The sequence below is a fragment of the Acanthochromis polyacanthus genome, chromosome 7, assembly GCF_021347895.1.
Source record: "Acanthochromis polyacanthus isolate Apoly-LR-REF ecotype Palm Island chromosome 7, KAUST_Apoly_ChrSc, whole genome shotgun sequence".
Lineage (NCBI taxonomy): Eukaryota > Metazoa > Chordata > Actinopteri > Pomacentridae > Acanthochromis > Acanthochromis polyacanthus.
The window spans coordinates 16,164,961-16,181,466 of NC_067119.1; positions in this window are offsets into that span (position 1 = coordinate 16,164,961).

Sequence of the window (16,506 nt, forward strand, 5' to 3'; positions counted from 1 at the left end):
TATTTTCTGTCCATTTTATTCTGTCAGCCTGCTATTTAGATTTAAGTAAAACTTAATCATCTGACTTCAACTTAATGAATATAGTTTTGATTTGAACCTTACAGCATTAAAAATTTAAATCATGCAACAGACGCGTCTTTCCAGAGACAGTGCTCCCCTTATTTTGGCAAATAAAACACACATGCTGCAGTTTACAGGCATTATCTACTTAGAAGCAGCGGGGTCTAATCCACTAAAAATCCAAACTGAGTTTTATGTAGTTTCTCTAATTTTAGTGGCAACTCAAATATTGTGTTACAATGGTGCTTTGAATGTTAAACCATTCTTGAAAACGCAAAACTTTGAACCCATTTTCCTCAAAAACTACAGAAAGTGAGTTAGACCACTCTACTTCCAAACCCTTCATCTGATTGAAAGGAAGTTAAATTGTTTTTTACTAGTTTGGATGAGGGATGCATGCCAATATCAACATTACTGTCACTACTGACAAATAAAGACTTTAGAATGAAATGTCCACATCAGCTTTGGATTAACATTGGCAGGTAATGCCTGATGGGTAAAACTTTTATGCTTTTCTTTGAAAATTTAAGATAAAAGTAAGATGGGATGTTTGCTAGCAATTTTACTATTTTCCCCAGTAAATCCGTACGTTTAAAAACACTAGTTCATGTCTGCACCTGCAAGAGGGGCATCATGATAAGAGTAAGCAGAATAATAGACGAGACGATAAAGAATGAACAGGAGAGAGTTGATGTTCTCCACAAGTAGGTAGGAACAAATATATGTATGCATTGGTATCATCATCAGTAATCATCAAATAGATTTTGGAAACTATTGTCATATCAGATATTGGCATACATTCCTATTTTAGATGAAACTGACCTCCGAAGTAATCAGACACTTTATTTAAGAAGTAGAAAACATGCACGAACCTAAAGTATGTAATCATTCATCAGGAAATGTACTTCAAGTGTCAGAGGTAAAAAAAAAAAAAATTGGTTATGTACCACTACATAGTATTTTAAATGGTAATTATGACTGATCAATTGATGTGCAAACAGTATAAGACTATTTGACATATTATTGGGTATTCGATCAATAAAAGTGCCTCAGATTTCGTACATTCATTCGGTGTTTTGTTCTTAGTTTGTCGAGTAGCCATAACTGAAGCTCTTAGTTAAAAAAGTCCCATATTTCTTACATTTTAATAGTGTAGAATTATAAAGTAGCATTGGATTAAAACAAGCTGCATCAAAATACGCACATAAGATTTGAACTTAAGTAATCCGTTTATGAATTCAGTTACATTCCACCACGAAGGAGGCTTTGCACGTAAACAGGTGATACTTTTTGTGTGCGATCTACTTCATGTGCAGACCAAATCAAATTTCCTCTTGCCCTCACACCCACACATATATGTGCCTTCTTTTAGACCTCATTATTGAGTGATAATAATAGACAGAGTGGGACAGGGAGCCATTAGTTGTGAGGGAAGGAGTGAAGGGCCAGTTATTAATCAGATGGACTCTGATGAGGACCTGCTATCCCCTGTCATTAATCAGGGCCACACTGCTCACTCAGCACTGCATAGCTTCACTTGTTATATGGCCACTAACTAGATATAAATAAGTGGATAGTTTAGATGCTTGTGTTGCATATACACGGGCAGTTTATGCATATATACGCTTCAGTGTGTGCAAGAATGGAAGTGTGTTGCAGTAGTAGTACCATTAGAGGTCCACTGGGGGCAATGTTGTATTATTCTGTACTGCAGATGCCAGTGGGCAGTGAGCGAGAGTCCTGCAGCACTGCTTGGTAATCATTTGATAGGGGAAGATTTAAAATATATACCTAGAACAGTCACTTCACCCCACAACAGGAAGTTTATAAGTTCATCATTTGGAAGAAAGTATCAAATTCCCTGTAAGTCACTTTAATATGAACCAGTTTGCAGCAGTGTGAAGGCTCCAGCCTGCCTGGTTTCAATAACCACGGTGATGCTCTGTTACGCTGGGGATTGTGGCTAAGTTTTCCCCATTTTGTCACAGCTTATAAATCTTCTCAGCTCTAACTTAACATCTTTATACAGTAAAACCACTCATTTCACTCCCTATCATTTTGGAGATGCTATTGCAAGATTACAGATAATATGTATCAAATGTGAGCGATGTACTTTGGAAGAAAAAAAGTGGTCTTAAAGCAGAGAAAGGAAGGAGTGAAGGAAGGTTTTTGAACTTTCTAAGTGGCTCTCTTGTCTCTCTTTCCATGTGCATCCTCTGCTGGTACATGAGCTCTTACCTGTGGTGTTTCACTGCTCTTTCCGGGAGCAGCTGTATAAACCCACGCAGTTGTCTGGACTAGCCAAGGCAGGAGGGGATCAATGAGGAGATCGATAGGGTCCCTGGGAGTCCTAATAGCCCTGTTACTGCTCCCTGACTCCCTGCCTGACTGCCTGATATAGCAGCACGTTGTGGAGAGGGGGCAGGATGGAGAGAAGTGTGCGTCTCTCAATGTGTGTGTGCGCACAATCCAAATCTTGTCTACGACCCCCTGCTGAGTCTGTACTTACAGTTCGGCCATGATACAGCACAACAAGTTCTTTAATTGTGTCCATCGATGGAGCTGATGGCCTTGTGCTGCACGGCCTTCTGCTGCGCTCACTTTCTGTCTTTGTTTCATGTTGTCTGGAAGGAAGCCAGGAAAAGAAGTACTGCAACACAAAAATGTTGCATCACCTGAAAGAAAGAATAGTTCACACACCAGTGTTGGAACATACTGCAGTTTTTGTTTTTTTTTATGTTTTGAAGGGCCACTGCTGTGATCCTACTTCTGTGTCCTACGGATGGAGTTCAGATAGTGTGTCCTATATGTACTGAGGCACCAAATAAGGGTGTGGATGTCGGGTGGTGGAAGGGTGTGTGGCCCTTCTGAGTTACATACAAGAGACTGAGGTTTGCATCTCATCACAGGCCTGCAATGAACATTTTAACTGCCCTTTTATTTACTGTAACCAGAATGTTTGGTTTCCATACTGTGGAGATGTTAAGCACAGACTGCAGGGTACTGAACACATTTGCGGATGTGTCCAGTATTGACACTCTTGCCGGTCTGTTTATTTGGCTCATATAATGTCGCTCAGCAGAGAGTTTCTAAAGTCTGAGAAAACAACATCGTGATGCATGCTGAAGAAACTTAGTTGAGGTGTGGAGTTTCACTGAGACACACCTACTCGATGTCTTTGTGACACAGATTAAGTGTTTACCAGCCAGGAATTAGTGAAACATGCTGTTGAGTTGCATTATGGGAATAGCTGGGCCGGGTGTTTTGAAGCTTGACTCATGCTGCTCACTAGAAGTTTGGATATCTTGGTCTCTGCTGTATTGATTTTGATTGCTTGTTTTTTTTTTACATTTGTGTCTAGTTTTGTGGGACCGCAAAACTATATATAAGTGCAATACTAATTTGCTGTGGCATCCCTTCAAAGGACAGTTCTGCTGTACTTCTTGTTGTCAACAAGTTTCATGAAAAGACCTGACCAGCAATGTGTCAATCCATGTTTCAATACTTTGGCTTTTCTAACCTCTAACCACGACTTCCGTGGCAATCGTAAATTTAAGAAATCACTCAAATGGGGGTAAATTGTACATTTTTTTTGAGAATGTTGTCACATACATTTGGTTTGCGCTGAGATTCGACACCTCCAGTTAGTTCAGCGTGTATAAATACATTAATATTTCAAATTTTACAAACAAAGCTTCAAGTAAAGCCAACTGAGCAGCATGTGTGAAACCCAGTACTTAACAGCAGCATCTCAGCATTTGTTTTGATCTTTTAATTTGATTTACTGACACTAAGAAAAATACAGACATGTCAGCTTAGTGCTGTTTAGTATTACATATTTGATGCGTCGTCACATGATACACACTAACTTTAAGTATTATAGTCTAATTAAGCAGCTGCAGTAAATTGTATTTTCATGAATTTTCTCATGTTAAATTTTAGCTTTAGAGGATGATTTAATTTTTTGCACATTTTCTGGGTTGTGGTGCTGTTGAGCTGTTTTGTGCTAAGAAGCATTTCTTATATTTAGCTCTTATTATAAATTACGTTAACAGCCGAAACCAAGTTCCTTGCATGTTGTGTACGTACTTGGCCATTAAATCTGATTCCGATTCGGATTCTGATGACATGAACAAAATATTTGAAAGACATGGCATTTACTTGTTGTTTTGATTTTTACTTGTAATGGAACATTTTTTGGTTGTCTCTGCATATCTGAATGCTTCTTCAGCTGCTTGTAATCCCAGCCTGATGACACATTTCTAGGTGAAAAAACCAATACAACCACAGTCACGGCTCCACCTGGTGTGCATTTGTAACTACTGAGGTTTCATTAGAACAAAAGAATCTGATTCTGTGTGTGTGATAATACTGGGAGATATCTGTGAGGCAAAACTTTTGCAAACTCCCTGAGATGTATTTCTGATTTGTAGCCTAGATGATGAAGCCTACTGCAGTGTATGTGTCATCCAGTCCTTGTCTGCTACCCCCCTCTGTGCCTGCATTGATATTTACACCATGATACAGCGCAGGTTCGCTCAGTGTGCCCACTCGAAAATGAGTTGTGAAAAAGTACAATATATCAAGACTGCCAAAGCTTGCTGCTATCTGAACACCCCGCTGATTTCCCAGATTATCAGACTTCACACTGGCACCTCAGTTGTGGTAATAAACATGTGTAAGGGCGCCATGTTGGTGAGGAGAGGAGCAACAGCAACATGAGTCCAAAGTAAGTCATTGCACTCTGAATTATTACAATACGATTTGTAGACTCTGAAACATCGAGGGGGAGCATTTAGCTTAGAAACCAGATTTCTTTGCAGCTGGGTCATTGCTGCGTTTCCCCCAAAACATTAAAACCAGATGGGAATAAAAAAAAACTACAAAGCATGTGGAAGTCGTTGCATTTGAGGGGCCAACAGGAAAATATTTTACAAACTGTGGGCTGAACACTCCCGATTCTTCAAATACTACACTGGAGACAGCTCTAGCTGAGGTGTGGTGAAGCTTCTGGAAAGCAAACATGGAACAACACTGGGTGGGTTTCCACTTTAGCGTCTGAGAAGGAGGACTTTTATTTTCAGCCATGTGGATCTGTTAGTCTAATTAAACCTACAGAATATATACAGTACAGGATCCCACACCCGCATCAGACAATATGCCTCTGCAATCCATTACAACTCTCCACAAATAAAGCTGCGATCCCGGTCACACACCACATACATCACACACTGTGGATGTAAGGATGTAAAGTTCAAAGATCCGCAGTGGAGTCATGTTGGAGGCAGATGTTGCACCATATATCCAGATCTCCCTACATTACGTTCCTCCTGGGTAAGATGATAAGATGATAAGGGCAGAGCCGTCCTGCATAGGCCGGGGGGAGACGTAATAATCGCAGCGTATAATTCAGGGTAATGAAGGCTCCGCCACTAGATCAGCCATAAAGAATGATAGGGGAGGCAGACGGGAAGCTGCTCACGCATTTGACCTCCACTGGCATCCCTCCACCTCCTATAAATTTGTGCTGTGGTCTGACTCCAGGCAAAAAGAAGGGAAGGTGGGAAATGAAAGGAAGGAGATGGACAGATGTGGAGAAAGATGAGGGAGCGGAAAAGAGATGAGTGACAGAGTATAAGGGAGAGGAGGAGCACGCGTTTTTGCCTCAGCCAAGACACAGAGGTCAAATCTTTTTGCTTGATCTTTACAAAAATATACTGTACTGCATGCATCCTTTGAGAACAGTGGAGCCAGAACAGTGCTCCATAATGTATGTGCCCATGTTGTACCTCCTGTGAGAAAAGGGACAGTTGAGAAGAAAAGTTGTATTGTTTCTTGTGATTGCAACAGTGTGTGAGGATTCTGTCATCTGTGAGTGGCACATGAAAACATCCCCCAAAATAAACTACGGCATCTATTACCATCAAACCAGGAAACATTGTGCCATCTCTCTCACAACTCTCTCCCACTCAGAGCGTCCCACCTCTCTGTTTTCCCTCCAGTTCATCGGTATGCAGGCGGTGTGGCGGTATACTGTGGGCAGCCAGGGCCGCGCTGCTCTCCTCTACATGTCTGCTAAATGACAGTAATTATTTTCCTGGGCTGCAGGCGACTCATGCATGTTTTATTTCCACCTCCACCTCCCCCATCTGCCTTCATGGCGATGCATGGCACACACCGTGGTGAAACGGAGGAAAGAAAACAGCAGATCATTTTATTTCTCTCCATACCTTCGTATGGGTCCCCACTGGGTTCTCTAGCCTCCGTTCCTTTAGTGAGGAGGCCCGGTCTTTTATGGTACCAGGGGAGTTTTTGCAGGGACTGACAGATGCTGTTAGGCTGGTCTCATGATGGTCTAGACACAGATAAAGATACCTAATGGTGGTTTGCGTACACCGGCTGGCTGCTGTTGTAAGCATTTTGCTTCAAAATGGCTACCGTGTTTCAATTGGAGACCATTCTTCCATGAAAAACAACCCCCAGAGGTTATTGGAGCGAGCACCTTATTACAACCCATAGTTACATTTCACTGTGATAGCACCCTGTTGTGGCCATGGTAATCAGGAGGAAGAAGGAGGAAGTGAGGTAATGTCTTCATAGAGCCACAAAGCAGGCATGGAGGAGGTTTGGGTAGATGGATGGGCTGACAAAAATCATTGGAAACAATAGTTAATTTTCCATTTCCAATGACAATCAATGTTCTCCATTTTAAGCCAAACCTTGATCTTTCCATCAAACTAACCAAGTTGTTTTTGTGCCTAAACAGAGCCAAATAAATGTTAAACAACATCATCAGGAATACGAACTCAAGAAATGCTCCTGTGGCTGTATTCACAGAATATCGACAAATGACCTCCACGGTTGTTCAGATGGGAGGATTTTGCTCAGTTCAAGTCCAGGTGTTCCTTGGCGCCGGTTTCATCCATCAGTGTAGACTTCTCTGGATTTCACCTGACCTACAATGGCTCCTACAGACTGTGAAAGAACACACCTTTCCAAACACCTTAACCAGCCTGTATGCATTCAGCACTGACAGAACAGTTGATCATTGTTGAAACAATAGAAACCCTGTCAGAGCTCAGTCAAGGTTGCCTGATGAATGCATCCTATTAAATCTGGAGAAGGTTGGTTCTCTCTTTTTTTTTTTTCCCCTCCATGGCACCGTGTTGTGTGTCACACCGTCCTGTGACATGCAGCTCGTTTGGCGCGACTCAGGGGATCTCTAATACCCCTGCAGCTTTCATAATGAACATGTGGCTTCCCTCTCTTGGGCACAATTTAGCGTAATTCATAAGCAGAGGACGGGGCATTAGCCAGATGGTGCTGTGGGTGGCATCCTTTCTCTGGCCATCCATTAGAACTGTGTTGGTGACAAAATTCCAATGTGAGGAGACTGACAAGGTATCCACTTTCACTGTTTGTCCAACTGTTTGTTTTTGGTTTGTGTGCTGCGAGGAGACTATAAGTGGATAAGTGGGAACTCTGTAGCGCTGGCTTTCTCGGGGGACGCAAGTAAAATTAGAGGAATAAATAAATGCATGAATACATTTACATACAATGGAAATATTTTAAAATATATGTGCAGTGTCCTGACCAACCTGCTAAATGTTTAGAAAGAAATACTAAAGGCTGCATCTGCACACCGCAGGGACTTGGAGGAGGTTGAAAATACTGATTCATTTCGGATTAATTTAGAGACCATCTTCTGTCTCCCTTTTGCTTCCTGACTTTGACTGCTTCAGCTACACAAAATTCACTTTTGGCAAAGAGACATTTTTATCGCAGACTTGTTTATTTTTAGATGCTTGGAGGACATTTTTTCATCACAAATACAAACAGCATTGGTGATGGGAATGGCCACAAAGCAGCTTCTTAAAGCTGCACAAATCGATATTTTTATATGAGTTATAGATCAAAAAAAAAAAGATAAACAAGTGATGGAGGTCGCACGCATCGATAAACCCACAGGCAGTGATCATTCAAATCTGCATTTGCCCTCATTTTTAAAGAGTGCTTTAGCTTCTAGAATTTCACAGTTTTGGTTTTATGGGATGTAACTACTATTTTGATTCAGTCCAACCACTTTCACTGACCGCACTTCCAACTGGCAGAGACAGTTGTATACAGAAGAAACCTCTGATAAACACACTGTATGCTCAACCATGTCTCCTACAAATTACCTTTATATATTACTAAATTGTTTCCCCAGTAACTTTGTGGTAGCAAACATTATCGCTGGCTGGATTATGTTCAGAGCTTTTGTGACCAGTTATACAACTTGGAAGACAGGGACAATAGAGAATCCAATCTGTTGGTACACGCAGACAACAAAAGAAATTGTGGAAAACATTGTGGATTTGGCTAAATCTTAATGTTTCAAGCCACTGCAAACTTTTCCTTACACCAAAATCCAATCTTTAACCACACACTGCCTGCTGCCTGTTTTTAAGTGTAACCATATTGCTGTTGTCCCTACAAACAGACATAGTCTTTCAATATCCAACATTTTAGAGAACATTCAAATAAAGTGTACTGCCAGTAAATGTTCGATATTTATGTTAAGTGTCAGCCTTTTATGATTTTTCATTGTGTTTCCTTCAAAACAAATTTGCTGTTGCAAATTAGCTGTGTCTATGTTATATTATCAGGGTGACAGCAAATGACATCAAATGACAGAAATGCAAAGATGCTTGCTTAAAATTGGAGGAGTTGGTGGAGATCAAAACAGAGCTAAAAGAGAAATGAATATTGGAGTTACATTCTCCAGCTGACCAAAAGCATTTCAACATATTAGCTATTTCAACCCTACAATGTCATGCATGTTTTGTTTTTTTTAAAATCTTTTTTGTATTTCTGCGGGACAGCACAGTCCAAAGACACGAATGGTAGGTTAATTGGTGATTCTAAATTGTCTGTAGGTGTGAGTGTTTATGGTTGTCTCTTTGTGTTAGCCCTGTGATGGACTGGTGACCTGTCCAGGGTGGACTCTGCCTTTCTTCCACTGTCAGCTGGGATCGGCTCCAGTCCCCCGTGACCTTCTACAAGATAAAGTGAGTACAGCTAATAAGTAGAAAGATGTACTTCTGTCACCAAGTGACACAAAATTGAACAATGACACTCTAGACTGGAAAGCTCCACTATGTTTCCAAAAAACATGTTGAAAAATAATTAGATTTATGGTAGGATCTTAGGAAAACTTTAGTAAGCTGAAACCTGAAACATGAACGAGAAAACTCTCAGCTATAATTTCCTGATGCAAAGCTAACATGTGGGATAACCTTTGTCTTCTTGATAACTTTTTCTTGTATACTGCTTTGGTTTTTTAAAGAAACCAGTTAACGATAGTGTTTTGATAATAACCTTTTACCTTATTACCCAAGGAGATGTATCCGTCACACACACACACACACACACACACACACACACACACACACACACACACATACATGTTTGTACTTCTATCTTAGTGAGGACATCCATAGGCGTAATGCATTTCCTAGAGCCTTATCCTAACCTTAACCATCACAACTGATTGCCTAAACTTAATCCTTACCCTAACCCTAACCAAACCTCAATTCATACCTGTTCTCTAAAAACAAGTCTTCACCCTCAAACATGGCTGTTTCAAAGTGAGGACCGGCCAAATTGTCCTCACTTTGTAAAAATGTCCTCACTTTGATAGTTAAATGCAGAAAATGGTACTCACCATGTAGCAAGTACAAGAACACACACACACACACACACACACACACACACACACACACACATGTTTGTACTTCTATCTTAGTGAGGACATCCATAGGCGTAATGCATTTCCTAGAGCCTTACCCTAACCTTAACCATCACAACTGATGGCCTAAACTTAATCCTTACCCTAACCTTAACCAAACCTCAATTCATACCTGTTCTCTAAAAACAAGTCTTCACCCTCAAACATGGCTGTTTCAAAGTGAGGACCGGCCAAAATGTCCTCACTTTGTAAAAATGTCCTCACTTTGATAGTTAAATGCAGAAAATGGTTCTCACAATGTAGCAAGTACAAGAACACACACACACACACACACACACACACACACACACACACACACACACACACACACACACACACACACACACACACACACACACACACACATATATATGTGGAGAGAGAGGACTAAGTGTTTGAGATAATTCTGCAATTATTTTGTTTTTTTTTATGGGAAAGCGACTTTATATGTACATATTTGGAGTTGCTGGTTTAATCATACAATAAAAAACAGCAATGATTTTGTGAAAAAATATCTAATATTTAGATTAAGATATTTAAAAGGCCCCATAAATTGTGTGTGATACCTACAGACACACACACACATGATTGAATAGACACTTATGTGAATGTGTACACTCGCACAGAACACACTCTCTCCCTCTCTCTCTCTCTCTCTCTCTCTCTCTCACACACACACACACACACACACACACACACGTTCTGATCAGCAACTCAGCCTTGCGTGGCTCTCACTTCGTCAGTGGAGGTGTCAGAGTCCCCATGGCAACTGTATAATGGGGCAGGCCTAATTCAATCCCAGAGGCGAATGGTGGGTCTGGCGGAGACGCAGAGGGAGAATTGGTCTGGGTCTGAAACCTATTCAAGTCAGAGCTGATGTGTTTTAGCCGCCGCATGCTCAGTCACCGAAGAGAAAACATTCTGTCTACACTCATACCCAACTTTCGCATCCACTCTTAATCTCCCCTTTCCTCGGCGCTCCTCTCCCTTTCACGCTCTCTCTAATTTATTTCCACCGTGTTCCTGCTCAAAAACCTCACTCTCCCTCTGCTTATTCACTCGCTTTTCAGTTACTATGATCTCTCCTCCTGACTACAATTCCTTGCCTTTCTCTCCCTCCGCACTTCACCCCCTTCTATCTTTCTCTTACTTTGGTCTCCATTCAATCAATACCTCATACACTCTGAGTGTCCTCACCTCTCTCTCTCTCTCTCTCTCTCTCTCTCTCTCTCGCTCCCTCTCTTTCTCTGACATTCAGGAACCTGATAGGATTTCATTAGTACCTCTGGATCTTGTTGTATTATTGTTATCCCTCCCTGAAGAAGACAGGGATTAGCGCCGGGGCTGGAGACAACTTAAAGTAATAAGCCTGGATCCAACAGTCCACAATCACACATACACAGATGCAGCATACACCCACAAAGGTGAGCAGGAAAGGGAAGAGGAGAGAGGAGGCGGTGAAGATCCGCATGCAAAAGGGAGGAGGAGGCAGCCATCTCACTATTCCTGTATTATTATCACCATACCAAACCAATCACACAGCTCCATGCATGCATCCCGGAGAGAGGGGGAGAGAGGGGGGAGAGAGGGGGGAGAGAGGGGGAGGCGTGTAGCTTGTTACAGTGGGAGCAGTTTGTAACAGGGGGTAGAACAGTGCGTAACTCCTGTCACTGGTTCTGCATATAGAAAGGCCTGGGACTGGCCTGGGGCTATCTGTGTTTGCAGATGGGGGAGGGGAGGAAGGAAGTGGGGAAGATTTGTATCCCTTTGACTCTATATCTCTGAGTGGAAGAGGAAGAGGAGAGGAAGAGGAGAAGTTGTGTGAAAACACCCCCCAAAAAATTATACTGAGAAAACTGTTGGTTGGTAGCTGTTGCTGATTGGTGCTGTCAGGCTCAACTCATGCAAGCATTTAATCCAATCTGATTTACATACTGTAGTGTTCACCACAGTTGCACTTGACATAAAGTGTTTTTCACTAATACAAGCCCGGCCACACTCATGAGAGGGAGAGAAAATGTAGAGCCAAGGCAACACTGTTCACACAACCATGCGCCGGCTCAGAGGCTGGCCATTACATTGACTTGAATAGATTTCTTGTGTGCATGAATAGCCCAGTGAGAAGGGAAAAAAAAGACTATGTTTCCTCTCCATGGGTTCATATTGATATTCATAGTGGCTCTCCACACCGAGAGCACAAATGTCAGTGAAAACGGCCTTGATATATGCTCTCATTCTCTCCTCTTCCTGTCGCTCCATCCTTCTTTTTCTCTGTCGCTCTTCCCCTTTCTTTGTTCCCGTTCGCCGGACGCATGGTGCCTGCTGCTGCCGGATAGAAAAAAAAAAAAGAAGGAAAAAAAAGCAGCAGATAGATGATGGAATGAGTGGGGGACATTATGCTGTTACTCATTTAGGCTTTTAATCAAGCAGCACTGGAATCTCTAAGCTATCTTCTCCGGTGAAGCCTGTCCACCTTCGCTATGGTGTTGTTTATTCCTGCAGCCCCACATCCTCAGAGCATGTTGCACTCACTATTAAATGTCACATTACCTGGAATCTGAAGCTCCGTTCGGCGCTGAGGGCCATTCTGGAAGACAAAAAGAATGTGGTGGCTGGCATGAAGTCATTTCCAGCTCAAATTCCATCTCAGCTTATTTATTAAATTCTGTGACATTTTTTGCCATTGCAAAGAATATTCATGTCAGATGTTATGTAGGAACATTGTCCTGTTACATGTGTGTTTTATGTCTGTAAAACATATCAGAGGAGGAAAAGAGGAGTCAAGTGGGGTTTTCCTGCACTTCTCAGCATTTACTGTGACATTATAAACACCGGCAGACAGATTTACAGCCTTTGGACAGGCATCCGGCAGACTGTTGGCAATAACAGCCAGACATGAAGTGAAAGTATTTTTGGGTGGGAACAGTTGGGTCGCAGGTGCATAAATCTCTGCATATTTGTTAATTGTCTTTGGATGTCATTTGATAACAGCGCTGCTGGCTCAGTTTTATTGCTTACATTGGGATGTAGGTACAATCAGGGTTAAAGCAGATACAGTCATCTTTTACCAACTTTGCTACCACCACAATGTAATTTGTCAACATGCTGACCTGGTCACAAAAAAGCCACACTGTAAATAAAGATAGTGTGAAAATAACTGGGAGAATATAGCAACAAGTGTGCAAGAACAAAAAGATGTAAAATAGTGTTGTTTTTAGCTCCTTAATATACATATTTTTTTCATATATTGGAAAATATATGCAAAATACTGATATTTTCCACTTAAATTCAAGGCTATACATCATAAAAGAATGAATTACTATTTAGAAAAATACAGAATTTTAATGCGGGCATTAGTATACTTTTGGAATGGTTCTTTCTTTCTTTTATCAAAAACCTTTTTCTACGATTTTACTGGACACTATCTGTAATTTAACAAACAGAGAGAGAAGCAGTAAACAGTAAACCTGCTAGCAAACATTATTTTTTACAGTGTAATAAAAAGCCCTGTATAAAACAAACAAAAAGAAGCGGTTCTTGTAAATCTGGTTGCAAAAGTGGCAGAAAAAAGATGTTAAAAAAATGTGCAACATTTTAATGTGAGTGTACAAAAGTAAAACCAATGTTAACAATCTGTAAAGTAATTTATTATTTCCGTTTCCTGATTTAATACAGCATTTTATGGTCCCACACGTACAAAAGACATGTTACTATTACTGACATTATGTTCAGTTTTAGCTATTTTTACAGCTGAAATGTAAATTAACACTTTAAAATTTTCCTTGTTTTTATCTTATTTTAACAACACAGGTAAAATCTGTAAAGTGATGGTAAATGACAGCTAAAAACTGTTTTTTAAATTTACCCAAAGTCGCTAGTAGTGCTTCTGCACCTGCCAACAACCTGTTTGCTGTGAGGTGTATCTGAAATAAAAGCGGGAGAAAAGTTACCGTTCAAGAATCATGAGTGCAATTCAGTAGAAATGATCTGCATAAAACAAACACCAGATGAGGCCCTGCAGAGTCTTCCAGGGCACCGCTCCCTCCAATCTGGTGGTAGTTCAAGTGACATTTGGCTGACTTGTTATACATAGCTCAATATATTCCAATAGCTTATAATGATTACCAATATTGGAACCAATAAAACATTTGTGGGCCAGAAATTGTGAAAGAATAAAATTAAATGATGTGTGTAACTTTGTTCTAACATTTTATGTCCCTCCGAGGCTCGTTCCACTCTGCCTGAAAACGGCGAGAATGTCAAAAGAGGTAAAAAAGATGGCACCACAGTGTGTGCTCAGGGTGTAAGTTATGACCGTAACTTTCTCACTCTGTCAGGCGCTTTAACCGTCTGTCCTGGAGGACACATTAACTTGGTATCCTTAAATAAAGTCCTTTAAATAAAGCTGGGGGAGTTAAATAATGAGAAAGCTGCTCCCACTGTCCTTTCTGCTTTTAAATGAACCTCTGCCTTTCTTATTAATGTCCCCTTATCGCTCATCACGGCCACTGACCCGCTGCTGTAACCCCTTCCCACTCAACCACATGAGAAGCTCCGGCAAGTGGTCGACACAGAAGTAATTGAGGGCAATTTTCAAATTAAAATTTAAACCCCTCGTCCATCTTGCCGCGATGGGAGGGAGCGGCAGAGAGGGGTTTCGGGCCTGATGACTTGATCAGGTTTTGCGAGCCGGGCAGGTACTCAGGCTGGGAGAGGTGGGATGATGAACGAGGGGCATTAATCTCTGTGACAGAGAGAGAGGAGTTAGCAGCGGTGATAGCAGCGCTAACGGCTTTAATTAGCATTTAATCAGACGCCTCGGGGCCGATGGAGGGGGAGAGAGGAGATCAAACTCCAACGGCCTTCTGTAAGAAGAGGAGGAAAGGAAGACAGTCCCTGTGGTAGCCGGGCTGATGCTGCAGGCTGTGCTGAAGAACACATGTCTATGATCCTCTTTTTGTACTCCTGTAATGATAGCAAGCTCCATGCACCACAAAGGGCCCGGACCTTTTCGCAGAATGAGGTGGTGCTAAAAAGAACACAGAGTGTGCTCGTAGATGCTGTAAATGTTCAGGCTGTGAGATTTTCCTCGACAGACTCTACCAGTACTGAAAAGATCATTGAAAAAGCTTAGTATTTGCCGAGAGGGGCGGTGAGGGAGTGAGGATAAAACTCGGGTTGAGTCTGTATCCTAAAGCAGATTGAGGAAAACCCCTATCCATGAATTCGCTTTCAATCCCACATATATCACCAATTACAGAGTTGGGACGCGGGATGAGTTTTTTGGAGGATCGATCCTGGACGTTACAGTTGTTTTATCGCGTAGACATTGTTAGGGTGACTTCCAAGGGCCGGATGGATGTGACGTTAAACATCTAATAAAGAGCCCATAAAATGTAGGAAAAGTCTACTAAGGGACATTTCCGAACCAAACCTCCAATCATTTCTGTGGCGTGTACTGTGAGAGCAGAAACCAAAAAGTTGATTTGTAGTCAAAACACAAAACATTTAGCAGTTTAAATCAGGCCACCTGCAGATTCTGGATATATTGTGCACATATCAGGAGGAAGCGGCGAAGCGTCTTGAAGGTGCTACAGCTCTGATTCACAAGTCTGACTGGAGCCAGCGGTGGCAAAGACTCATGGGTATTGCTGCATTTTAAGCCATCCACAGTACCAGCCAACACAAACTTCATGACCTGCAAACGACAGCTGTCTGCCTACAAGGACATGATGTTTACTGAAGGCAAAAGCCACTCCTAAATCGAATATTACCTCAAATTTGTTTGCTCAACGATCAACTCAATGCATGTTCCAGCAAAAAAAAGAAAAAAGAAAAGAAGAACATGACATTCTGTGGCAATCCTAAGAAAAGGCATAGACGATGGATGCTGCTGATGTCCACCTTTCCAACAACTGGCATGAGTAAAGCACATAACATATGGAGCAGAGAGGTCTGAGACGAGGACAGGAAAATACATTACTCCAGAGAAACAATCGGATTTGATAGCTCTACCATACACACATGGCATTGTTTAAGTAACAAGGAGACTCTAGTGTTTGACATGGATGATATCATTAAAAGAAAACCCTTGAAATTTGAATTTAGTTGGGGGGAATAAATACTTCCAGAACCAGTGCAAGTTCACAGATTTTTACAGTGTAGATGTCATTGGGGGTCATCACAGCAGCACCTTGTCTGCAGATTACAGCTTTAGCATGAAGAAAAAAACGCAACATGCCGTACTAGTACAGCAGAATTCACCCCGCTCCAATAATCTGTCTTACACAGCACATTTAAAACTCTGACACGCTCGTGCTTCGACTTCAAAATCTGCTTTCTATAGGTGAAAATAGAAAGCATAATAGATGTACAGTTGTAGAAGGAAAATGTCAAGGCCTTGATGTGTTGTGAAGCCGTGGCGCAGCCTGTGTGTGTATGTGTGTGTGTGTGAAAGAGGAAGACACGATGAATGCTCCAGACAGAAGTTTTGAAGGCGATGGTGATGGTGAGGAAGAGGGCTTTTGGCATGAAAGGGGCCGGTGTGTGATCATGATGTCATTAGAAGTATACAGTGAGACAGACTGGAGGAGGCTGCTGCACCGTGCTGCACCCAAGGGACGTCATTACCAACTGGAACTGAGCGGGGACCTGAGCACAGGTCAGACACACAAGAA